Source organism: Sphaerodactylus townsendi, linkage group LG03, assembly GCF_021028975.2.
Source record: "Sphaerodactylus townsendi isolate TG3544 linkage group LG03, MPM_Stown_v2.3, whole genome shotgun sequence".
Classification (NCBI taxonomy): domain Eukaryota; kingdom Metazoa; phylum Chordata; class Lepidosauria; order Squamata; family Sphaerodactylidae; genus Sphaerodactylus; species Sphaerodactylus townsendi.
In genome coordinates this window covers 88,917,733-88,944,687 of record NC_059427.1, presented here as the reverse complement: position 1 = coordinate 88,944,687, position 26,955 = coordinate 88,917,733, and the positions used below count along the sequence as shown (strand labels likewise).

The window sequence follows — 26,955 nt, the reverse complement described above, 5'->3', positions numbered from 1 at the left end:
GTAAGGTAAGCTAGACTGAACGAATGACCAAGGGTATCCAGTAGATTTTGTGATGAGCCGGGGACAGCACTATAATACAACACACTGCTGGATTCCACACAGGGCAAATATAATGGGTGCAGAACACAATACAAACAATTTGGGGGTGGGGGGGAGAGACTTCACATAGATCCTATTTCCAAAATGAGTCTGCCCTGTTTTATTTCCCTCAACCTGAGATTTTTGAAAATTGCTAAACCAGGGATTCTTTCATAAAATTCCAGATTGGAGCCACTATGCGTGAACAGCCAAGCAGGAGGCACTTTATTTCCCTCCCTTTCATTGTACCATCCACAGTCAGGGAGAATCCACCTGCCATTGCCCTGCCATTGCAGGGAGGCCCCTTTTTCTTTTCTTTTTTAAATTTTGCGTGTTGCATGTCCGTAACCATGCAGGTACAGCCAATCATATTGTGAGATGATCGACATGGCTGTGGGGGTTCATTTCTTTATGCCTGCACAGCTACAGATGTATTGCAGGAAATTTTTTAAAAAGAGAGAGAACTGTCTCCACGAGAAGGCGCAAAAGCAGCCTGGATTGTTTCCATGGGCTCCAATCACTGCCTGCACAGCATGCATGTGAACAGGGAAAAGGAAAATGGGTTCCTTTGTAATGACTGCAACCTGTTATACATTTGCTGTGCAGAATCAAACACTGGGGGAAATACAGTGGTCATCCAGAGTATGAAGTGGCCTTCATTAAGGATTTGAAGAAAGGTAAAGCACCAGAACCTGATAGCTTAACTGCAGAATATTATTAATGCTGGGAAGAAAAATTAACTCTACCTTTACAAGAACTGATGATTGAACTCAGCCTTGATGGTGATTTTCCCTCATCATGTAAAGAAGCATATATAACACTGATACATAAAAAAGGAAATGACCAAGAGTTACCACAAATATAGACCAATATCACTATTAAATGTCAACAATCATTTTTTTCAAAAATAATGGTGACCAGACTGAAAAAAATGTATACATAAACTGATTCATGAAGACCAGATGGGTTTTGTACGTAAAAGATATATGAAAGATAATGTTTGATTTTTAATTGATGCTATTGAATTTGTTAAAACCAAGAAGAAAACAGAATTCTTTTTGGGATGCTGAGAAAGCATTTAATAATATTTCCTGAACTTTCATGTTAAAAACACTGGAGCATTTAAAATGTGGACCAAGTTTTTAAAAAAATTGGATACAGGGAATATATACCAAGCAACAAGTGACAATATGGATTAATTGCACTCTTACAGAAGAATTACAAATTGAAAAGGGAACATGACAAGGATGCCCTTTGTTCCCATTACTATTTATTTTGACATTTGAAATTTTGGGGACAAAAATCAGGGAAGACCAAAGAATTAGAGGTTTGAAAATAGATGGAGAAGAATTCAAGGTGAAAAGCTATGCAGATTTTCTGGCAGTAACAATAAGCAACCCTCAATTATTAATAAAATATTTGATAGACGAAATAGAACAGTTTAGATACTTTTCAGGTTATAAAGTTAAAAGATTGAAAACAAAGATCATTACAAAGTTTTTAACCAAAGAAGAAGAAACATATTGAAAAAACTACCAGATATGATGTCTTATCAGATAAGATATCTTGGGGTCAATCTGAATGGGCAAAATGATAGCTTATTCAAGGACAATTTTAAAGTAATGTGGAAAAAATAAAAGTATTTACAAAGATGGTCCAAACTGAGACTACCATAATTAGCAAAAATCACCAGTGTTAAAATAAATGTTTTGCCAAAACTGAGCTTTTCATTTCAAATGCTGCCAATATACATACAGAGGAAATAACCCTGAAAGAATCGGAAAGTCAGAATAAATTTATTTGGAACAATAAGAAACCAAGAATGAGATAGAAAGCGCTACAATATTATTATTTTTCAAAAGAGGAGATTTAGCTATGCCTAACATTACATTATATTATCAAACTGTATGAATTGTGTGGTTTTATGATTGGATTAAAAATTAGATCAAAAATTATAAAATTAGAAACAGCAGATTTGAATGCATGAATACATGGTTACCTATGGAAGGAAAAATCAAACCAAAAGAAAGATCTTATTAGAAAAGATGCCCATGTAATAAGGAGAGGACTTCTTGAAATCTGAACTAAAACATATACAAGTTTACAGCCCCATGCACAGGCGAAGCGGCTTCCTCATCACTCCTAAAGAGGCTTCCTGACAGTGCTGCTGCTAAGAAATTGTATTGCCCCCACACCCGCCTTATGCTGCCAACCAAGTTCCTGTAAGTCAGGACTCCCAGCCTCTGGCACAATGTGGTGACTGGCTGAGAGGAAGCCAACTACAGGCTTCTCACCTGGCCATGCCCACCTTCGCTATGTTGGCAACCACCCTGTGACCGTGATGCTGGCACAGTATCCAGTGCTATGGTCCAGCACTGGTGGAGGGCAGCAGGGCCTGCAAGGCAGTGGGATCACCCTGCCACTGGTGTAAGTGTCCTGGGAAGGGCATTTCCACTGGAGGAAGCCTGCACAGCTTCTGCCTGCAGTTTCAGCCCCCCACCTTGGATGGGACTCTAAGTCACCCAGTTTCTCCTCTAAAATCTCCCATGGAAGTATATTATGACAGAGAGATGAGAAGGATAATGATAATATAATCTATAAAGAAATGATCAATTCACACAGGAAAATTAAGTCTTGGAAAGAGAGAGAAGAGGAAGTAAAGCAAATACAATGGCTGATATACTTTCAATTAATTTGAAGTCTCAGAAGAAAATTAAAAACAGATGGAGGAATATTAAAAGACATGACAGAGTTTGAAAAAGGGCTCATATCACCACATCTGCTGAGAGGAATATATAAGGTCCTTTTCAAATATGATACCGAAATGGAACAAATAAAATACAGTATGGTAAAATTGATACAAAACTTTCAAGAAGAAATATCTTTTCTACAATGGGAGTTATCATGGTCCAAAACATTAAATTTTTTCAACTTCAATTTACAATTGAGAGAGGATTGGTAGAAAATGTTTTACAGATGGTATGTGACACTGAAAGATAATATGCAAATGAGTAAAAACTTCAATGGTCTCTGCTGGAAATGTCAATAAGTAGTTGGGTTGTTTTATCATATGTGGTGGACGTAAAAAAGTTAAAAAGTACTGGTTAGATATACATGCAAAAATGCAAAAAATATTGAAGATCAATTTTCTATTTGCTGGAAAGACCATGTTATTAGGTATCTCCTTCTGGAGATCTTTCCTAAGAAATTTTAAAAAGTATGTTTGTACTTACTAAATGCATCCAGAGTAACATTGTCCACTAACTGGAAAGCTGAAGGGTGTCCAAACACAGAAACTTTTGAAGGAAAAATAAGAGAGTTTGTGTCATGAGCCACTCGGAGGTAGAGCCTGAAGAAACCATGGCTGATTTTTCACAATGAAATTGTACAGTTGTTAGCACGGGGAATACTCCTCTGCAGCCAGGAATTATTCACAGCTTCTGGTCTTGCAACGTGTCTGCCACATTGTTGTCCTGGCGCTGCCCAGGAGTATTGGTTTTGTTCCACAACTTTCAAAAAATGCCAAATGTGAGGTTCTTTTGAAATGCCCCTTTGTTACTCCGGTGTGATAAACTCCACAGAAGCAGAACTGGGGCCATTTTTCCTGCCTTGCTGCTCTGGCCCACCCCACCAATCAACAGGTGCTGAGAATTGGCGCACTCCCCCATTGCGTAAAATCCTTGCATGTGTGAGAGAATCCCTGTCAATAAGAGACTTGGCTGTCAAAACAGTGGGGAAAAACACGGAGGGAGAGGGGTGTGGAGGACGGCAATTATCTCTCACACACAAGGATTTCAGACAGGGGGTGGAGGACAGCAATTCTCTCACAGACACAAGGATTTCAGACAGAGGGGGATGGAGGACAGCGATTCTGTGCACACGCAAGGGTTTTAGACAGGGGGTGAGGGTGCCGATTCTCAGTGCCTGTTTTGTGTTCAGAGTAATTTAAAACTAAAATAGTGAAAGTGAGTGGGGGAATGGGGGGATATTTAGTCAATCAGAACACGGGAAACAGAGGTTGTCCGAGCTCACAGTGCAACTGGAAAAGCACCAGGCTTGTGAAGAAATAGCTGGGACATAACACTCTGGCCCTGCCTCGAATCCCAGGAAGAACCTGGGAGCCGAGGGGAGTCAGAAGCAGGGCAAAAAGTGCCGTAGCAGGTAAGCTCCTGGATCTACCATGGGGCATTTTGACCATGAAAAATCAGCCCATGATGCCAGAACTGGCTCCTTGTGAGGAGATGCAGGCAACAGAGGCAGTTCCAAGCTCTTCCTTGCAAGATGGAGCACAGCCAGGTCCAATCCCCCTTCCTTGACAGCTAAGGCAGAGCCAATTGGCCATGCTGACAGGGGCTGATGGGAATTGTAGTCCATAACATCTGGAGTGCCAAAGGTTCGCCACCACGGCATTATACCCTTGCTTGCTTGCCCTCCTTGACTCTGGATTGCCTGATCACCCCTTACCTAGCATCTTCCAGCAGCACAGTATGTCATAATGGCTATATTAACACAGTCAAAACATTAGTTTGTATGATGCTGAATCAGTTATTTTTAAAAAGTACCATTGGGGATTCAAATTAGAATTATAGCAATTAAATAGATGTATTAGTAGCCAAGGCTAACTGTTTAATGAACATATACAAGTGGGTGCTCTCTGAACAGAAAAATGTTAAGTTGAAATAAGATAGAAGGCTCTCTCTCAAATTTATTCCATGTTTATACTTTACTGAAAATTAAAATCCATTTCATTTATTTGCTTATAAAGATATACACTTTCTGAATACTAGTTTATGTGTTGTTTTTAAATAGTTTGATGTTTGTTCTTCAATTTTCTTTTTTTGTGTGTGTTTTTCACAACAGTTGAGCACCACAGAACCCTAATACATCACAACAGCTATAGCTTAATTTATCTTATAAGGCTGTGTGCACAATGCATATGGTAGTTTGCAATTTTAAGGATCTTTGGTCTGCATGCTTGGCAAGGAAAAGAGTAATATTGTACTGAGCGAAGGAGAAAAAATATTGTATATGCACACATGTGACTGTGTGGGTAGTTTAATGGACATATAGTCATTCCCTTTCATAAATTAAACTTCCTTTTCAAGTGTTATTTTTCACAATCTCTTGTTTTGTTTCATTATAGCTACACAAAATGATGAAGCTGAGTCATTTCTTTTCACCAAACTTAGGAGATGTTCGCTAGGATTTGTAATTAAAATGATTGGACCAATCTATTTTTGGCCTTCCGCTCTGGACAATTTAAGGGGTAATCCCTAGTGCGACTGTTTGTTTACCAACAAAATTTGTAACATGACACAGTGTGAAACAGACTTTCGTCTGTGGTACACCTCTGAAAATGCTAGCCACAGATGCAGGTGAAACGTTAGGAACAAGATCTACCAGACCACAGCCACACAGCTCAGAAAACCCACCACAACCAGTTGAATCCGGCTGTGAAAGCCTTCGACAATACATTGTAACATGAAGGCTTAGAATAAAGGGGGAATATGAATAAGTTACACTGTTTTACATTGCCATACCAGAAGTGTTCTAAAAACATACATGTCTAAACTACTATACTATAATTAACAAAATGGAATATTAAGGGTCAGGAAAATTCATTTTAGGGCTATAAGGACAGGCTAAGCACTGGATTAACAGAATATGCTGATTATTTGATTGTGAGAAATACATTCTTTAGACAGGATGTACTTATCTGGTGCATTGTTTTCAATCCCCTTACATAAACCAGATGCACAGGGATCTGTGATAGTCGGCCAAAAGACTAGACTGTATCAGAACAAATTTACTAATTCTAATGACCAATAGTTTTTTGTTCTGCTTTGGCAATAGAGAAACAAGGTTAAGTAGAGGTTAAATAGAGGTTGCAAGCAAATCTTGTAATGACTATAATCTGCCCAGTTTAACTCAAAATTATTTCCATAAAGCTGAACCCATTTACAATAGAGTTAATTAATTTCCACTATTTTGTTCCCTCTGACCTCACATTATTTTTTTCTCATCATCCTTAGTATCGCTTCATTTTTCAGTGTTATCCTGGACATCGAGGGCAAACTTAAAGTATTGGGCTTTCAACAATCTCATTACATAGTCCTAGATGAAAGGAAACTAGAATTACAAATAATATTTAAATAAAGCACAGCCACTCCATCAATAAGCGATGAAAACAACACCATTATACTGGTAACTGCTCTTGTGCAGAACTGCTATTTGTTACACTTTGAGAGTATTTTGCATCATTTGATACTATCACAGCAAACCGAACAATTTCATTTTGTAATGTAAGAGAGGCTCAGAGTTACCAGCTATATGGAATTAGGAACACAGAACTGAAACACTCAAGAACTTGCTGTCTCAAGTGAGAATTGGCAAGAAACTGTGAAGAAACCCAGAATTACATTGCTTGGGTTAGGTTTGATGATAATAATTGCAATAAACATAACAGTAAGTAAAAGTAATCATTCAAGTAATAGCATCATAAAATTTCATTTTTAAGGTTTAATTCGTGCAACTTATCTTTTGCAATTCAATATATATGTCTTTATTGGAATTCACCTGAGAAGTTTAAATTAGTTCCACTGAAACTGGAATATCTATCTGTATCTAATATGTCTACTAAGTTTATAATGATTTCCCAAACTTATTGTTAGAATATAACTTTCTGTTAAAATTTGAGACCTAAGGTAGCTTGTGACAAATGCCCATATTTGGGTAGTGGTTTTCAGGGAGAGACTGCACTGAAATAGTCAAGTCCTGCCCAATCCTGATTGGCTAGGGGGAAATAGCCTGAGGGGAGAAAAGGAGAAAAAGAGGCAGCTGGAGTGCTGTAGGAGTCTTTTTCTCTGGGGAGAGTTGGAGCGAGGGAGACTCCAGAAAAGGGATCTGAGCATGAAAACCTGTCAGGTTTTCTGAATATATAAAATTAGAGTGGACCTAGGAACATCTCTTTGGGGCTTGTTAATTCTTGCTTAAGGGAAGGTCTCCTAGATATGGCTGCAGGGAAGCACCTGAGGGAGACTCCTCTGCCCCTGGAACACCCCCGTCACACCCTCGCCACACCCCCACAGGGGCGTGCACCTGGTGTGTTGCGCACCTCACTGCCACCTTGGAGCTATGCCTCTGGTCAGCGTTTGACCATTTGCGAATGGCTCTAGCCACCGAGCTTTTTCTAAAAGCTCCAGATTTCTTTGAACCATTTACTTTGTTCACAGATGCCTTGAACCTCAGTATTGGGTCAATGTTGAGTCAAAGAGGTGAAGGTGGACACCTACAGCCCATCTTGTATCTAAGCAGGAATCTCCTAGAATGGGATCAACACATTTCTGTGATAGAAATGGAGTGTTTGGCCATTGTCTGGCCAGTTGCCAAATTAAAGCCTTATCTTTGGGGAAGGAAGTTCACCTTGTGCACTGACCATTCACCACTAATGTGGCTTAACCAGGTCAAGAGTACTAACAGCAAGCTCATCAGGTGGAGTTTACAATTGCAGGACTATAACTTTGATATAGTCCATGTAAAGGGGACAGAAAATGTAATGGCCAATGCTTTATCCAGGAGCATCTGTGGAAGGGATGTAACTGAATGGTATATTATACCCAGGATGGAAACTGAAGGTTTATGATTGTGTGTATATATAATTGTGCGTATATGTATATGTATGTGTATGTGTATGTGTGTGTGTGTGTGTATGTATGTATGTGTATATATATATATATATATATAATTAATTAATTAATTAATTAATTAATTAATTAATTAATTACTAATATAAAATTATTAATGTTGCATTCTTTTTCCAGATTTATTTGTAATGTTTTAATGTTTTGCAAAATTAGCTATGTCAAAATATGAATAATTACAAAGTGACGTAAATATTAAGAATAACCTGAATTTTTTTGTATGTTTAAAAGGATAATGAAATAGTAACTAATGTGTATATACACATATATCTATACTGTATGTTATTGGAATGAACCTCCCCATTGCTTCGGAGAGGTTTGTTGAAGACTCGCCTACACAATGTCCTTTTAGGGTGGGACATAGCTCATAATCCATACTGCTTGATCCTACCAAAGGGAAGAATATTTAAGACCCACTGATTTCAGTAGAACTGATATATACTCCTAACCCTTTATTTTTTAAAAATGGAAATAATGGGATTTAAATATGTTTAAGATGGCTGGATAATTTTCTTGTCACTTTAACAGCATTTGTCTAAGTGCTCCAAATTTTTCATGTATATTATCTCTGCAGGCCCATAATTATCCTTATATTATAGATATTATAGATAAAGGAAGTTGAGGGAGGGGCAGAGAACTCAAAGTGAGTGAGAAATTTAACCCAGGAACTCCCCTTAACCACTCATAAGCTTGATCCTATACATCTTCACTCAGAAGCAAGTCCTACTGAATGTTATGAGATACATTTCAAATAATGCGCTGTTCATGGAATTACTCTTTTTGTATACAATTTGGCCAAAAGAAAAGTGCTTGATTTTCTCAATATATAAATCCACGTGTAAGTAACCTTGAACCATGAGGAAAGGTGATCTATGAATGTAAAACACACATGTATACTATTGGTTCAGTGACTCAAGTGGAAAAGGTCTTCCCCACACATACTACCTGAGATTCTTTAGCTGAAAATGCCAGCAATGAACCCAGGACCTTCTGCAAGCTGAGCAGGCAACACAAGTCTTTCTAGGGATAGGGGCTGCTGTTCAGTGAAAGAGCCTATACTTTGCATGTGGAAGATCCCAGGTTTAACCCCCAGCATCTCCAAGACAAAGAACCAGGCAGTTGATGATATGAAAGACCTCCTCCTGAGACGCTGGAGATTTGCTGTCGGCCTACGTAGACAAATACTACGTAGACGTTGACAAACCAACAGTCTGATTCAGTATAAGGCACTTTCATTTGCTCATTTTCTGGCACCCCCACAAAACTCCTGAGAGTTTAAAGTTATGTTTCTGCTTATACTCTCTTAACTTGACTTCATTTATATTTTGCCAGTTCTCACAACAGGGACTCAAAATGACTTACATCATTCTCTCTCCTCCACAGTACCATCGTAACAATCCTGTAAGGTTGGTTATGCTGAGATTATGTGACTGGCCCAAGGCCGTTCAGCAAGCTTCCACGGCAGAGTTCAGATTAAAACCTGTGACTTCCAGATTCTAATCTAACCACTATAGAACACTAGTGCTTCTTCTCAATAGAACTCAAATTTTGCAACACAACTACTCAAAATCTCAATAACCTTTGGTGTAACTTACTTCTAGTAAGCATGCCCAATGATAAATTGCAAATGGGGAAATATTGTGTTTGGTAGAAAGGGTTCAAAAATGTCATGTGCATGAAGGAATGAATTTAAATATTAATCTTCAGCCCAGGATCAAATTCTTCTTCTAAACAAACTATGCTAAGATAGTACAATGAAAATAGTCTAGCCTATTTTCTACTTCCTGGTCCCAACTCATTTAAAATTTCCTATAGTTCACACCGTGAGAGCTATTTCCTCATCATGTCTTACTTTCCCTGCCTAAAATCAGATTTGCTGTTAGGCAATTACCAAGTTGGAGATAAAATTGGAGCAGAGTGAGATTTAATGTACTTTGATTTAAATTGCCGAGGTTAAATGCAATCAATCCCATCTGCATATTTATAAGCACCTCATCTTGGGTTGAATTCTGCTTAGAAGTTGAGACTTACATGTAATGGAGAAAAGGAGCTGTAATCTGACCCGATATCAAATGCAATTTAGAATAATTAAAAGAAACAATTCCACTTTGATCCTAAACATTACATTTGGTGGCATATCTTGACTCCAGGACAGTCAGATCTCTACAACAATTTTGACATAGGCAACTTCACACAGTACAAAGAAACATCAAAAACCTTATTCATTCATTGGATTATAATTAATCTGTCACTTAAATCACACATCATCCATGTGGATCTGCCCTGTTTTGCCAGTACTAGCAAAATAGCTCCTTTTGGGAATGTAGTTGAGAGTGTTTCTCCACAGCGGTTAAAAGAGGTCCAGATCATGTGGATTCTGCTTATTTCAAAATGTGCCTTGTACTTTGTATTCCCAATACACAGTTAAACAGGAAGTCTGGTTTATGAATAAGGAGGCATAGTTGCAGAGTATCTGCATTTCATATAGAAAGTCCAAGGTTCATTCCATCGCCACTTAAAAGTACTGAGGAGCAGATGGTGTGAAAGACCTCTACCTGAGACCCTGGAGAGCCAGTGACAATCACTGCCAATTGGTCTGACTCCATAAAAGGGACCTTCATGTATATTCATGGAAATTGGGCTATATTACCATGTTTTAAGATGCTGTGCTGGCAATAGCTATTTGAATAGGCCATTCTCCAACATTTGTTCAGAAACAACTATAGTTAGGGCTGCTAAGTGTTCGTTTCTTGTGTGGATGTTTACATCAGCATTCTTATTCTGAAAAGGAATCATCTTGCTTTAAAGGAAACATTTTCCTCTGATTTTACCATAATAGGATGCAGCAAAATATTGTATCTAAGCAAGGCTTCTAAATCCTGGACCACTGGAGAGACCAAAGCATTCTGACTTTCAAAGTTCATATAACTATTATATGGCTTTTTTGATATCTTCATAAGTCATACTTAAAAAATTTAACTTTGTCCTCCAGGCTTTTATTGATAAGCCATTTCTATTACATCCATACACTATTCTTACTTTAATTCACTTAAATCCAGGCAGATAGGCACAGAGTCTGTAGCTCCTCCACACACAATATATAGGAGGCAGAAGGAAACATGAGAACAATAAAGGCAGATACTGTGGGTTTCTCTCTAATAGAAAAATTATTTATTTATCTGATATACACTATAGGGATAAACTAAAACTCTATTCCCCTTCCCAATGGTAAACACATTAGTGCGTGCATGCATGTGCAAAGACACAGAGACAACGTGAAGTCAGTGATGAGGGCAGATCAGATCATCTCTCTATGTCACAACAAACTGCTGATTCAGGATTTGAGACATCTCACTGTCTATAATTAATTTCACACAAAAACATTAAGTAGACACAGCCTTTTTGCAAAACAAATCACATACTCAGTATTAGCTCTGGTATGCAGGAAAGACAGGCAATCTCTTCAGATCATATATCAAAAAATCAGGGGAGTGGGTGATGGTCTGTTGTTTAACATCAGGTCAGATACTGGAAATAAACTGGATTAGGCAGAATAAAATAGAACGGTATGCTGTAAAGACGGGGACAGAGTTTTTGTTGCCTTCACCCAAGAAGACCACTCCTCACTTCGGAATCCCAGAAAAGGAAAATTTCTCTCACACATCTGTTAATACCTCACTGTTCCTATTCTTTAAGCGGGAATTTAAAATTGCATGCAGAATGAAAATGTTCTTTCCTGTCAGATTGAAATTTGGGAAGGAGCTTCCCATAGATGACAGATGCAGTTTCTGAGAATTTTATCCCAATTTGCTGAGAGAAATTACATCTATAAATGTGTTTCCACAGAAATGACTGTCAGATCAATTTCTTAATATGACTAGTATTATTTCAACATTATATTTTAAATCATGCACAGTCTCAGCCTGAATCTAACCCTTAAATGCATTGGTACTTCCTTTGCAGTTCCTCAATGGTAGCATTTACAGTACTTTGAGAATTTTGCTGAACCATCTTCATGACAACCTCGTGATTCATGGGCCCTTGTTTCCCATTTTTACTAAACTTTGTTGCCAGCAAGTAAAATGAAAAGCCAATACAATATCATCAAAGACATTATGAACCATGATTCATCCAGCTTCCAAAGTGATTTCTGTCTTAAGGGAAATTCCTTAACAAAGCAAGGAAATCTGATCCTATATATAAGAGTTACTTGACATAACACAGAAAAGGATTTCTGTCATAGTAGTTAAGAAAGCAGGATATATTTAGGCTTCTGAGCTGTTCGTCAAATGCATGTAGAATGAGATTCTCCACATAAGAGTTATTGCTTGAACAAATATGCTAACAGGGAGTGGGGAAATGCCAGAATACCAGCATTAAGGGAATGCAGGCTAAGATTAGGTTCCAATATGGGCAGGATTGAATGCGTTAAATTCATTTTCTACCAGTGCTGTATCTATAAGCTCAGTATCATGAGTTGCTTTCTCAATACAGGGTTCATGGAATGGGTTGTGAGTCAAGAGGTAGAGCACCTGTTTTGTTCATAAAGGTCCCAGGGTCAGTTATCTCTATCTTCAGTCAAAAGAAAAGTCCATGTGAAGAAAAAATTGCCTGATAGCATGCAGAGCTGTTGCCAGAGTAGCCAAAACTGACCTTGATTGGCCAATGGTCTAAAATGGCTTCAATGGCCTTCTTTTGAATATTAGAACTGCTGGTTAGTGTGTTCGTCGGTCTTTGCTTGACAAGCATTCATTTAAATGTATACTGGATCCTTAAAGTTCAAAGTACTAACATTAACAAAATCAGTAAAACAAAATATCATTCTATGATCAAAACTTCTCAGTGGCACCGCCAGAACACCACTTATACGGATGCTCACAAGGCTTTTCCTCCTTCAACCATATTTTCATTTTCTGGCCAAGAGATATAGCATACTGTCCAGTTCAGGCAGAACAAAGTTCTAATTCAGAACCCTTTCAAGCATTCTCCCAGATTAATAGGCAAGAAAATGCAATGTCCTATGTCCTACAAAATGTCCTACAAAATGTCCTATGTCCTACAATGTCCTACAAAAAAATAAAATAAAAGAGATGCTAAACTCAGCACAGAATATGAGCCATCACCCTAGCAGACCTCCAGTCTGTTTCCAGGAAAACATACTCTATTTCTCAAATCAGAAACAGCCCTTGTTGCAAGCACAAACCTAGTAGAAAAGAACCACCAAGGAAAGTTAGTTACAGACAACTAGTGAAAACCATGCCTTTTCATATGTTTTATTAGCGGTACGCAAGTGTTTGAATACATACTATAATAACCTCCCCCAAAGAAAAAACTGGCTTTCACAACGTCCAAATAAATGGTTTGCTTATTGCAGCAACCTGATAAAATGTGTGATCTAAAACAAAATGCTGCCCAGGAAAATGAAATAAAAGTAGGAAAATAAAAGTATAATTCCAAACTAACTCTCTTTGTGAACCATCATGGAGTTAAAGTACATTTCCAATTAATTCCTCCCTGACCTTTGATTAATAGCTCAGATTTTGATCAATGAAATACTTGAATGGTATATGTATAATCTGTTCCATTTTTGCCATGTTTTCTAGTTGAGACAGAAAGCATTAAAAAAAGGATTAGCTTCACGCAAGTGTTTGTATTTCAGTATAGCTTATTGATTGTCTCTTCGCAAGCTTTATCTCAAATATTAGTTACATTACCCAGGATCATAAAATCCCACAAATGGATGAAATGGACCAGAGTAAAGGGCAATGGGAAGAGGAGGAAGAGGAGGAAGAGGAGACAAAGCAAATCAAGCTAAATACTAATTCAGTTAGTATTAGGGGCAAAATGGCTTGTGGGAGCAGTGGAGGCCTGTGCCACTACGTTTGCACACGCCACAGATGTAAGGTGCACCTATGCCAGCAGAGAGAGTAAGGGTGCCACACAGCTTTGCAGAGCCCAAACACAGAAGTGCCCACTGTGTGGGAGTTACATTTGCATCTGAGAGCATGCTGCGAAGCCCCCTTTTCCCATCTAGATTGGGATGTATGAATCAATTGTATGAACACTTCCTAGATAAGATTATAAAAGCAAATAGTAAACAGGAAATCTAAATAATTTGTAAGAAACTAATTGTGATTTTTGCATGTTACTTTGCGGAGGCGCTACAAAATTCAAATGGGAAGCATGTTATGTGAACCATGTACACTATGCAGCCCATGCTAAATAATGATCATATAGTCATGGACAGAGCAGCAGTATGAACAGATCTTGGATTTGTTTGGAAGGAGTGAATAACCCCAAGGAAATATTTGGCTCATTCCGCACACGCAGAATAATGCACTTTCAAGCTGCTTTCAGGGCTCTTTGAAGCTGTGGGGAATGGCAAAAACAGTTGTGAAAGCAGCTTGAAAGTGCATTATTTTGCGTGTGCGGAATGAGCCTTAGTGAACTGAGAATTCACTGAGATTATTGTTTTATCTATATTGAGATATGTCTCCTTGGATTTGAACAGTACTATTGTGTAATCCACCTTGAGACACAAAATATTGAAGTTTAACTCCTGCATTCTTATAGGACCCTGAGGGCAGATCCTCTCATATATTTGATAAAAAGCAACCCAAAATATGAATTTGACTCCTAAGTCTATATTAATAAAAGTCTCATTGCAACTTCTGATACTTGGTTTCTCCCAAGGTTTGGCACTTTGCCTCAGTCAGCACATCTCTAAGCATTCCATCGCTTTGGTCAAGTCATGTTTCTACATAGGTTCTCCTTTATAATCTGATATCAATTAGGAACTGGAATATTTGAACCATTTACAGATTACATGCCAATTTATTTTAGAATGATATCATCTCATCAGGAGCTCCATGGTGCAGTGAAGGAAGCCACGGTACTGCAGTCAAAGCTCCTCTCACAACCTAACTTCGATCCTGACAGAAGTCCGGTTCAAGTAGCTCGCTCAAGGTTGAGTCAGCTTTCCATCCTTCTGATGTTGGTAAAATGAGCCTGGTAGGGGTAAAGTGTAGATAATTGGAGAATGCAATGGCAAACTACCATGTAAAAGTAGTCTATCAAGGAAACATCATAATATGACATCAATCAGTATGGACCTGGTGCTTGCGCAAGGGACTACCTTTACCTTACCATTCTATCAATGTTGTTCAGTGCCAGCCAGAGTGTATGTGACAGAATGCCTCATCTTTCATTTCCTAAAGTAAAATATGCATGTCTCATTTAGAGCTAACCTGGTTACAAGAATATCTGCAGTAAGTTTATCTTTTCAGTCATTTTACATTATCAATGCAACCTTGGCTAATGGTACAAGCTTCAAACTTTTCTTGGCTAGATAAACTGATCCATGGAAAATAACTTTAAAATTACAATGCAACTTTTTGACCTAACTACAGTTTCCCCTTCCACTTCACTATCCAGAAATGTTTATAGTTAGTTTGCTATAGGAATTAATCTATTACCAACTATGTAAATGAATGGATTATTAAAATAGATTGAGAACCTGAAGATTATTTTTAAAAATTGAAGCAAGAAAACATATCCAATAAAGCATGTGGCTGCATCTGACATACTTTTGTCAACGTAAGTGGGGAGGTAGAGACATAAACCCTAGAGACTGCTTGACTCATTTCATGTTCTGAAAATAGTAGATAAGTACAGAGTGTTGTTAAAGTGAATACCAATGGCATTTATGCAGTAGAATTTTGGAGAAACTTAAAGTTAAGGTAGTTATCATTATGAAAGCTAAAATACTACCTTTTAAAAAACTTACTATGAAATAAAGTACATCAGCAGAATTATCTTGAAAATAAAAAAGGAAGTGTTTACCTTTTTTGTTCTCTGTGATAACAATGACAGCTTCAAAAGATCAAACAGGACTATAAGGCTGTCAAGACATTAATTAAAAGGCTATGGAAAGGCAGGGTATTTATTTGTGGGTTGCGGTCTTCTACCTCACAAAGCTACACAAAGCAACGCAGAAGACAGTTCAAAGATTATTTCAGAGAATAGCACTGATTTGAACTCTTCAGAATTAACACAGCAGAAACTCACAGCAGAACCAACTGCCATTTCATATAACAGATAGCACTATTAAGCAAAAACACCCACCCACACACACCAATTAAATGCAGGCAGCAAGATATAACCTGTAACCATTGTTAAGAATGTCCTTTCAAAGATCTGATTTTTTAAAAGCTATTCTGTTCCTCTGAAGTACAACATTATTATTTTACCCCGTTGAGCTGCATGGAAGTATATAGTTCAACCAGAATATAGTAACTGTTTTGTACCAAACATGGCTATGGCTGCAAGTGGCAAGCAGAAAAAGATGCTGGGGCGAGATGAAACAAACACAAGCACCAGAAAATGACATCTGTCTGCCCTACTGAACTTGGATAAGAATGCTATTTACAAATAAAACACCTTTCCTTTTGCAAAATTTAAAACCAGCATAGCAGCAGAGGCGACACCTAGGGGCAAAACAAAGAGAAAAGGTAACACTCCAGTTCAAAGGCAGCCTTTCAGGACTAGAGCCCTTGGACAGCTCATCGTTGTTAGGCATCCCAAGGGACGGTTCTCCATGTCCCAAAGTTCCCTATGTCCTTTCCCAGCTACCGTTAGCATAAAGACTCAGGGAAACACAGCTTTGGAGAAAGGAACACTCCAGATACTTAAAATACTGTTGTAAAAAATTGTAACAAGGGGACTAGAAGAAAATATATAATATATGCTTAAAATATTCTAAAACATATAGTTTTGGAGAATATGGATCCTGCCCTCTCACACTAGGTATAGGAAGAACACAAGTGGCACTAATGGTGATAATAATAATCATGTCATCAGCAGATTCTGTGTACCTTCGGTGTCCATGCTACCTTTCCTATTCTGAGTCAGACTGGTTTATTTTGTACCCAGATTACATAGTTATCGAAGTTACTGTTAATTCTTCAGCTTTTCCTTTTCAATATGGTTTCTCAGTTGTTCAACACCACACTATCTCTGCCCATTTCTTAGTCTACTCCAAAAGAGGAAGGTTTATGTCAGCCCAGCATTTATTAAGTCAGGTTGCTCACTCTGAATTCAAATCAAATTGAAAGTTCATGGTAAACTTTAACTTCATGTCTGCATGGGTGAAAGCTTTGCTTCTACAAAGCAAGCTGAAAAACTTTTGAGGTGATCATTTGCATTACTTCCATTCTAAGACTGCGGTTCTATATGCACATGTGGAAGCAACCCAGCTGGACAAACTTTCAAGAAGCATCCCTGCCATCCCATCCCATACATAGAGCTTCACAATTTTGATAGTGGTGTGGAGGGGGAATGGGGTGGGCTGACTGCTATGTTGGATGGACCAGCACGCCAGCCCACCGCGATTCCTTTGGTCCTGGGGCCAAAGAGGTTTTAACAAGGACAAAATACGTCTAGGCGTGTTACCACTGGGTGTACACAAAACAAGCCCGAGGATCTTGTTGATGGCTGGAAGTCAGGCTCATGCACGCTGTACGCAGCCCCGGCGGAATGCACAGCTCTCCACGCTACTGCAAAACGATCGCGAATCGCGCCAGAGTCATGCTATTGAACCGAGGTGGGCCGAGAGAGCCCGAAAGAGCCCAACTGAGCACCGAGCGCGGGACTGGAAGGGAGGAGAGAGGTCGCCGGCGCCTCCGGCTTCCTGCAGCCCATCTGAACTCCTCCGCGCCCGGACTTTCCCCCAGCCCCAGAGCTGCAGCCGCTGCAATGGAAGCCGCGCGTTCAAACTTGCGATCCTCAACCGCAGCCCAAAGAAACGCCGGGAGCGACCAAGCGCTCCCGGCGGCCATTCATCCCTCTGGCTGGCAGACTTCATTTCCTCTCCAGAGCCAGAGGGACTGCAAGCTCCCTCCAGCAAGCCAGCCGCCCTTCGCTCGGGGATGGAGAAAGCCAGATCTCCCGGGCAGCAGCTGCGCCCCTTCCCCCTACCTGACGTTTCTGCCCCCTACCTCCCGCTGCATTGGGCAGCTGGGCTCGGCGCTGCGCTGTCCGCTAAGTTCGCCGCGCAAACTCTCCTGCCCACGGACTCCGCGAAACTCCAAAGGGGGGAGTCCTCGAACCTGTCCTCGAGGAAAGGAGTGAAGGCCGCCAGCTCGCCCAGCCCACGCCACCTGGCCCGGCAAGATCAGAGGCTTACCTGTCGTATCCCAAGGGCGGATCCAGCCCAGGGCCAAGCACGTCGCGACTGCCAGAGAAAAGATCAGAGTTTGGGTGTTTTCTAGAGAAACACCGATCTCCTTCAAGAGGAGGGGAATGAATGGAGCCTGAAAGAGCGTTTGAAAAGAAGGCGGGGAGGGAGCATGGAAGAGAAGGGAAATCAAGAGGGCACGAATGGGGCGGAGCGGAGTGGGGGGAGGCAGGGAAAGCAGCCGCCCGATGAATCTGTGGGGAAGGAGCCGCAGTCGCAATCCAGGAGCGAAGAGGTGCAACTGCTGCTTTGCTCAATTCCTGCCCTATTTCTGCTGGCAGGACCGGCGCTGCGTGACGTCACCGGCGTATTTGCATATTCCACCCAATCGCTGACACCTGTGCGGGCATCCGAGCGGCGCTGGGGCCGGGGGAGAGGAGAAGAGGCGGCCAGCTCGGACCCACTGAAGACGTGCTGGCCAAGGGCAAACAGGGCTGCAGAACTGACGCTGCCCCACTGCATCACAGGGGTGTTTGAGGAGGCACGCTCCTCTGGATTTACTCTGGTTCAGGGATGGCTGAAGTTGCAGCCTTAGACGGTGTACTCAGAATACGGGCCAAGCTTAGACTGGGCACCCCAAATATCTTTGGTCTGCCGTCTGGCATTCCTCCTGCTTACATCTGTATACTTTGATATCTGCCTCCATTTCCTTTCCAAAAAGGAGCAACATTTCACTGCTGCCAGGATTCACCCAACCCTCCTGCTGAAATCCAGTAACTCCAAAAGTGCTTTTGAGCCGAGATAGAGTAGCAAACTGTCAGCCTGAACTGAATAGGATTGTACGTTTCTATTGTTACAAATTACAGTAATTATGAAAATAGGCTGTTTTGAAATTATTTTAATGAACACAAATTTTAATGAACACAAATTCCCCATCTAAACAGTGTATGATAAAAAAAACCCAACCCCCCCCCAAACAAAGCATGATTTTAAATGGGTTTTGTTAACCTCCTAGTAATTGTCAACTTGATTGTCTTCAGAGAAAGGATTAGCCAGTATCTGCGCTCTGTATCTCTGCTGCCCACAGAGGCCATAAGAAGAGTATGCAAATTGTCCCAAAATGGACCAGTGGCCTTTCCTTCAGGAAAAGTGGACATGGCAAAATTGTCTGGATCCTTCCTAATCTCAGACTAAAATGTATTCTCTCCAGTTTATTCATCTTTCCTGTTTTCTAGGATCAAGTAGTATTTAAAAATCCAAAAATTTGTCACTTATTTCAAAGTCTGGAAGGAGCTGCTTGATGAAGCCTTTTTTTGGCTGTTATCAGAGTTGTTGATCTTTCCCTCCTGCACAGTTTGTTTTTAGGGTAGACACCAACATCTCCTCCATTACAGAATCAGCTCACTCTTCTTCCCTGTCCCCTTAGAGACAAATTCATATTACAGATACAGCCAAATGAAGTGATAAAGTTTTTCAATTCTCACATCAGAAGGCCATCTCTTGATATGTAATTTATCAAATTAGTACACTTCACCCTTCCATTCTTCTGAGGAACCCAGGGCATAACAGTTCTCCTCTCCTCATTTCATCCTCATACCAACCCAATTAGGTAAATTAGTCTGGGAGAACACAAAGATAGCCACCTGACAGCAGAGCTGATGCAGTGAACATAGGGATGGCGGAAAGGGTAGCGCCAGTGCTTGGCTCTCATGGCCCTTTCTTGCGTGCCCAAGGTATTGCCAGTTGTCACTTTGGAGTCAGATTGTGATTTTCCTCCAGGCCAAATTTGCCAGGAATCCTAGAGGGATTTTTTTTTGTCATCTTCTGGGCATAGAGTAGGGGTCACTGAGGGTGGGGTGAGGTAGCTGTCAATTTCCTGCATTGTGTAGAGATTGGACAATATGATCCTGGAGGTTCTTTCAACTCTATGATTTTGTGAAAGGGGGCATAGCTCAGTGGCAGAGCATTTCAGTGGCAGAATTACTACTCTGTCTGCAAATGGTCCCAGACCACTGGCATCTCCAATTAAAAATACCAGGTGGTGATATGTAAGATCTCCTGCAAAGATCGTGGACAGCTGCTGCCAGTTAGAATAGACAATACTGGCTTTGGTAGACCAATGATGCGACTCATTTTAAGATGTGTGAAGGATAACCAACAAGTTTCACAATACAATAGCAGTGAAAACCCAGGTCAACCAAGTTTTAGTCTGACAACCCTTAATGTCCTGAAAAATGGGTACCCAGCAATCTCTATTTGAAGGCAGATTCCAGCTCTGATACAGGAAATAACTGGAGATTTGGGTGGTGGAGGCTAGGGAGGATGGGGTTTGGAGAGGGGAAGGACCTCAGCAGGGTGTAATGTCATAGAGCCCACTATTCAAACCTGTCATTTTCTCTTTCATCTGCAGATCAATTGCAAACCTAGCAGGAGCCCCCCCCCCCCCAATTCCTACCAGTCTCTATATAGTGACTGGATAATCTTGTGCTGTCCATAGGGAGTGCTGATAGGTCAGCCAAAGGCTGAGGCAGTGGTGAGAAGGCTGAGGCAGTGGTGTACCGCTAATGGGGACATGGGGTATCCTATGTCCGTGAGTGCACACCATTTGATTATGGGGGGGCAAGCGCCAGCTGGGTATCTGCTGGACCTGACCAGCACCAGGCAGCTCCATCCATACTGCTCACTCCTGCACTCCCCGACCTCCTTCCTGACAGGGAGGCCAGCTGCCCTGAGCCACAGCCACAGGCCAGCTCCTGCCCTAGAGCTGGCCTCCCTGTCAGCAGGGAGACTGGGGAGGCAGGAGCCAGCCTGCAGCCATAGCACTCCCACTCCCCCTGCTGCCTCCCCCGCCTCCCCCCAGCCTGGGAATGAGGGGGTGTGAGAATGCAGGGGCACAGGGGCTGGGGGCGCAGAAGTGGGGTGTGGGTGTGCCTGGAGCAGGTATTGCCACTGGATGCTATTTCCCCCAGTACACCTCTGGGCTGAGGTGAGGGGGAGCTGTAGAACAAAAGTCCCAGCGACTTCCTCTAATTGGCTGTTTTGCCTTCTTAGCAACCAGTGAAGTCTCACGCTTCATTTGACATAAGTTAAAGGCTGGGGCAAATTAACCCACAACCAAACTTATTGTGAATCTCACTTGCTGTCCCAGGGGGCAAGAGCAAGAGAGGAAAACACCACACCAACAGAACTGGGAAAAAAACATGTAGTGACTTTTATTGATTGCAGCAGAAGGGACATTGGTGCAGCATGGGGAAGGATCCAGCATCAAGTGACCCACTTGCCATCTGACATAGCCTCCTCTCACCTGCCCCCCGCCCCTCAGCAGGTGGGTTAACTGAGGGATAAAAAGCCCTAGAATACCACTTGGGAAGAACCTTCAATGTGGTTCCCTTTGCCACCAAGAACCATCTGACAACCCCTGGGTTGGGCATGTGATTGAGTGGTTCCACCCCCAAAGTCTTTAAGAGAGTTCTTAAATGAGGGAGGCAAGTAGGCACTGACTCCCCTGCAAAAAAAAAATCTATCCCAATGCTTAAACTATCCAACAAAGCTGTGATGAAAGTGCCATGAAAAGTAAGAACCCCATAAACCAAAAGCAAACTCACAGTAACATGAATGCCAGTGGTGGGTTGGAGGATTGGAGGGAGAACCAGCATGAGAAGAAGGGGATCCCCCTCCCTGATGTTGCCAGCCAAATAGGGAGCTGGAGGACCAAGAGAAGAGCCCCAAGCTTAGGGATCACCCTGGAGCTCCTTCCCCTGTAGAAGAGCTAACTGGCCAGCCGGGTCTACAACTGCGTCACCTCCCTCAAGGCCAGCTTAAGACCACAAAGGAGGCCTTGTTCAGCTTGCTTCCTGCCCCACTGCTACAAATGCAGCCCCAGATGAGTCTGGGGCCATTACTTCTTGCACAAGGGGAGGAGATAGATTGGTTTCAATCCATTATAAATAAACTCTGTTTTTCACAGTGTGGTTTCCATATTTTCAGATCAAGCACTGCTTAGGTGCATTGATTAGAAAATACAGCTCTTTGCAAAATCCCACAGAATGTTACTGGCTGATAACAAAGAGGCCAATAGGTATGATGTATCAATTAATGTAAATTCAGGGAAGACAAATTATTTTCAAAAGAAGTGTGTGTGTGTGTGTGTGTGTGTGTGTGTGTGTGTGTGTGTGTGTGTGTGTGTGTGTGTGTGTGTGTGTGTGTGTGTGTGTGTGTGTGTGTGTAGGGATGGGGAGATAGAGACCATACTATTTCAGACAGACATGTGGAATAGGTTATAAAAAGAAATTCTAAATATGTTAATCTTTTTTAAACTCCATTTCTTCATTAGGAGCAAATTGCACACAGTCCTGGCTCTGTATTCACCAGGAATTCGCTACAGTTTGCTCTTTTTCTCATAATTGCAAGGCAATCTATTCAGCTATTTCTAGCCAAACTTACATGCACTGCTTATAATGTTCATATCAAAGATTTCAAAAATCAAAACCTGTACCAATAGTGTTTCACTGTAGATTCATGTCCATCTTTAATTTAAATTTTAAAAACACATTTATTGGCAATGCAAACTGCCCTTTGGGCAATGCTCAGAAGAGCACAGAGCTTTGGAAACAAAGACTAGTTTTATAGCCAAAAAGATTGAATACTTTTTGGATTTGTTTTGAACTCTTCTCTTGTGAGGATTCTAAAAATTAAGTTCAACAATTGGAGAGTTTGTTGAATTTGCTGGGCATCTCCCAACTAAATGATGTGGGTACTATGTTTTCATTCCTACTGTTGATGAGCAACACAGCCAACTACATCTTATGTAAATAAGAGCTACAACCTAAAATCACAAAACCTGCCTCCCCCCCCCCCGCAACCCCCCAAAGAGACCATCACAGTGGGTTGCATTATAAAAAACAGAGTCAGGTTTAATTTACAGTATGCAGATTTCTGAAATTTATTCAGATCTTTCTACTGTAGTAGCAAATCGCAAGCGCATACACCAAAGTCAGCCTATTGCAATCAATTACATTACAGCAGAATCAGCATAAGTTGAGGAGAGGGGGCGGCCATGTGTTTGTCAACCTATTCTCTCCTTTTGTGACCTCTATTATTATTATGTGTGTAGTTCTGCCAAGATCAACTGCAGCAGCTGCAATGTAAAGAACACCATATTTCAACCATAAATCACCAGAGTAAATTATGGCTCTGCTCTCTGAGCCGGTTCATTGGCAAGGGCCCAATTCACGATCACTCTGCACCTCCAAAAGCCACTTACTGCAGTGCAAAACTCTTACAAGGAAGGATCATGTTGCACATCAATGGAAACAGTGTCAGGCATGATGAGAGTGAATCAGGTCAGATGAGTCAGCTGTAGGCTTTATTTTAGTTGTTGCTGAGAGAGTGTTCAAGACAATATCTCTGGAAAGGTGAGCTGAGATGAGGGTTTTTATGGGAGGCTTTTTGGAGCTGCTCTCATATTCTATTTGTTTGAGGCAAATAAAGAGATAATGGGCAAAATGGCTGGATTAGCTACAGCAGGGAAGATTGCTGTAAGGATAAATGAAACCCAACGAAAGGAGAGGCAAGAATGAAACAACAACAACAACAATTACAAAGGAAAACATGCATCTCAAAACTGACACTGGTGATGTATCTGCAGACCCTTTGTTCCAACTGCTAGATTTAAGTTTTCAAATCTTTCACTAGTCATTATGTAACACCTAAGGGAAGGGAGGTGATCCTAGATCATTGCTGTTGTACATACTACATATTACATGAGAGGGGACTTTGGCTGCTGTGATACTAAATCATCCATCATTCCTACCCTCTGTTTAGTAGATTTCCCCCTCCTAAATCAGCCCTCTTTAAATATGGTATAAAGGTTTTTCAGACTTTTCAGGTTCAGAATATGTTTTCACATTGGTTGGATTATGGAGGCCAGTGGCTGTATCACTTAATGAGGAGGACTGGGACTTCCTGGGAGAAATCTGTTCTAATCTTTATGGCAAGATAGAAACACGTATTAACAGAAAATAAATTGTATTTGGTAATTATTCCTCTGAGTGGATGTGAAATCTGAAGTAGATTATTACTTGGATTTTAAAATACACAAATATTTTTGCTATCCATTGCAAGATCAGCTGCAGAAATGGGATGTTTCCAACAGGCTGCATTTGTGAAACCCATTTTTCTTCCCCTTTTTTCCAGTCTCTGTGATGATAAAAGTTGGGAGACTCTTATAAGATTCTTTTTCCATGGTCAGATTAGGCTCTTGGTATCTGTCATACAAAGTGTAACATTTTCCTCAAGTTTTGTAAGTAAAAGACAGAGATTAACAATTCTAATGTGTTGCTCCATTTAATATAATTGCAGTGGTGTTCTACTTGGTCTGAGTCTGGTCAAAAGTATTCCACACTTCGCCTTGCTTTGTGAATAGATCTTGTTTCATGGAATGCCAGATTCTCAGGCCCAGCTAATATATGAGGGTTTTGTTTTGTTATGTGGAAGAAGATTCACATTTGTGTGACTGCTCTGATCCATTATTTCAGCCTACACTTTCCATATTCCAGCAGCCATCCTCCTTTTTGCTCTCTGTCTTTAGATTCTTTTTTCACACTCAGCTAAGAAACTGTCCTTCTGCTTGATTCCTTTTTTCTACTAATAGGACAAACTGTTTGTTGCTGGATTTGGATCCTAAGCCAAATTTACCTTCTGCTTCCTTCAAAATAACTATATCAACTGGAAACATAAATTGACACATTATTTGTCAGACTTCCTGCTGCTCATTAAAATTCAGTGGCTTTATAGCAGCTCACTTGTGTAAAGAAAAAGCTGATCACATGCGGTCTCGAAGATACGAATACTTATACTTAATACTTGAGGATGGAATACTTGGGGTGCAGAACATAAGGAGTCATGACAGTGAGCATTACGGACAAGGGTGATGTACTAGAGTGGCTTTCAGACAGGCTAACATGAGGGTGGAGAAGTCAAGACAGTTCTGGGCTTACCTCCTTTATAGTCTGTATCCCAACACAGGAAACCCATGTTGACGTGCTAGGAATCCCTCAGCTGTTAGACTTCAGCTGTTAAATACCAAGCCAGTAATTGGAAAACCACTATAATTCATAACAAGCTTGGATTAATAAACAGACTTGATGTATAGCACTTTCTGCTTTGATTTTGGCATGTCTGAGAATCCTGTTGAAGCTCTGTTGAGTTGTAGAATAAAGAGGTGACTTCAAATGAGATATTATTGTACCAAAGTGTCATCTTCCCCTATAGTCTTGGTATTCTGAACCCTTGGACTTGATAAAACTGCAGGGATGATGGCTAAAATGACAATGGAGGAAGTATTCTGACAATAGTTAAATGCCAATCATGTCACGTCTTCATCAACTTCTCAGTCACTTCACCACTACCTTGGCTCAGAACTATCCACTGAAGGTGTTTCAAGTGGACAATGGTGGTACAGCCTAGTTCCCAAAAGGTTTTTGAGCCTTCAGTGGCTCACTGTCGCTGTTCTGCCATGTACTTTTGTGGTTTTATTGGCTTAGCTTTTCAGTACTTCGGGGTTTTGTAAAGATACTTGGGAATTTTTATCATTGTGTTTTTATGTTTTCTGATTCTAATGGAATTTTAGTTTCAGTTTTGTTTTCTGTTGATTTAGTTTGTTGTAATGAAAACTGTTAATTTTATTATGGCTGTCATGCAATTCAGCATTTATTTTAGATTTTTAATGTTTGTTAGCTGCCCTGAATAGAAGGGTAAAATATTAATCTTAAATATATTTTTTTCTCTCTCTGATGTAAACAAATAATGCAATCCTGAAAGCACTGTCCTGGGACTATGCCCCACTGAATAGGCCTGAAGAAGATTCTGAGCACACCTGCTTAGGTTTGCTCTCAAAATGTTCATAATTTTGATGAGTGAGGAGAGAACCATTTATCTGTATGTGAATTCCCTGGGGGCAAATTCTTTATGCATTTCTTTCTTCACATTTGTTTACTTGGGGGTACTGACCTGATCTATACTGTCTACTTCTACAGGGTTTCCCCTGTAACAGGGTAACAGGGTTACTGTCTACTTCTACAGGGTTTCCCCTGCTGGAAAGAGCTGCAGTGTAGGTGGTTCAGTCAGTGTTGTCTCTGAAGCATGGAAAGAGTTGAAATCAACTTAACCAAATGCAAAATGTCAGGCCACACTAGGCCAAGGAAAGGGAAGTGCCTAATTCCAGTGGCATTTAACTCAAAGAACAGACTCTTTTTGTGTAAAGGTGGAAGCCTCACTGCTGTGTTCTGCAGTACTTTTGAAATGCCTTCCTAAGTAAGAGGAGAAACCAAAAGCTGATATTTTGTTCTTTTCTTTCACTTGGTCAAAATTTGAATGTGACCTGTGATTACAGAATCTGTGTGCTGTAATGATGTTATGGGAAGGGAAATTTCTTGTTTTGAAATTCACTTTTTTAGGTATGGTCACTGAGCCTGTCTTAATAGAATGGTTTCTCTTTCATTTCTCTTTCTTGAGAAATCAATACACCTTTGTGTAACTTCAGCCCTTGCAGATTTTTAAAAAACTTATGTACCACAGGGTGGTGCTCTAACAAAAGGTTAGGGAGGTTTGCCTGTCTCTGAGCATCTACAGAGTAAAATTCTGAAATTCTGCAGAACCTGCCTCTCCTCTTTTTGAAACAGAATTGGTTAAAAACAAACTGCAAATTCCTTAAAAAAAGATTGTTGGATTTCAGGGATAAATGAAGAAAAGAAGTATTTAAAAGTATTTTTCTTAACAATGCCAGTGTGGTGTATTAATTAGAAGTCTGGACTGGTTGAACAATCATGAAGCTATCTGTCTGACCTACCTCACAAGGTCTTTGTGGAGATGGAGAAAGAGCCTTGTATGTCATCCAGAGCTCTCTGAAGGAAGGTCTGGATAAAAATGTGTAATAGGCAGACAGAAAGATTCATTTCCAAACAAATTAAAAATGAACTAAAATGCTATTTGTCGGAATAATAA

The 26,955-nt window shown here is 40.5% G+C and overlaps 1 protein-coding gene across 3 annotated transcripts in view; it reads right to left on the bottom strand.

Annotated features, from left to right (window-relative positions):
- The window catches only part of FSTL4 (follistatin like 4), a 556,321-nt gene extending 538,057 nt beyond the window's left edge, over positions 1 to 18,264 (bottom strand). For 2 of the 3 annotated variants that reach the window (XM_048488274.1, XM_048488276.1), the window contains exon 1: positions 17,962 to 18,264. The gene's annotated coding sequence lies outside the window, so the exon portion shown is untranslated. Of the gene's footprint in view, positions 1 to 17,773; positions 17,813 to 17,961 lie in introns of those variants that run through there. The other variant, XM_048488275.1, reaches the window with a different exon arrangement.
- Between the last annotated feature and the right edge of the window lie 8,691 nt (positions 18,265 to 26,955).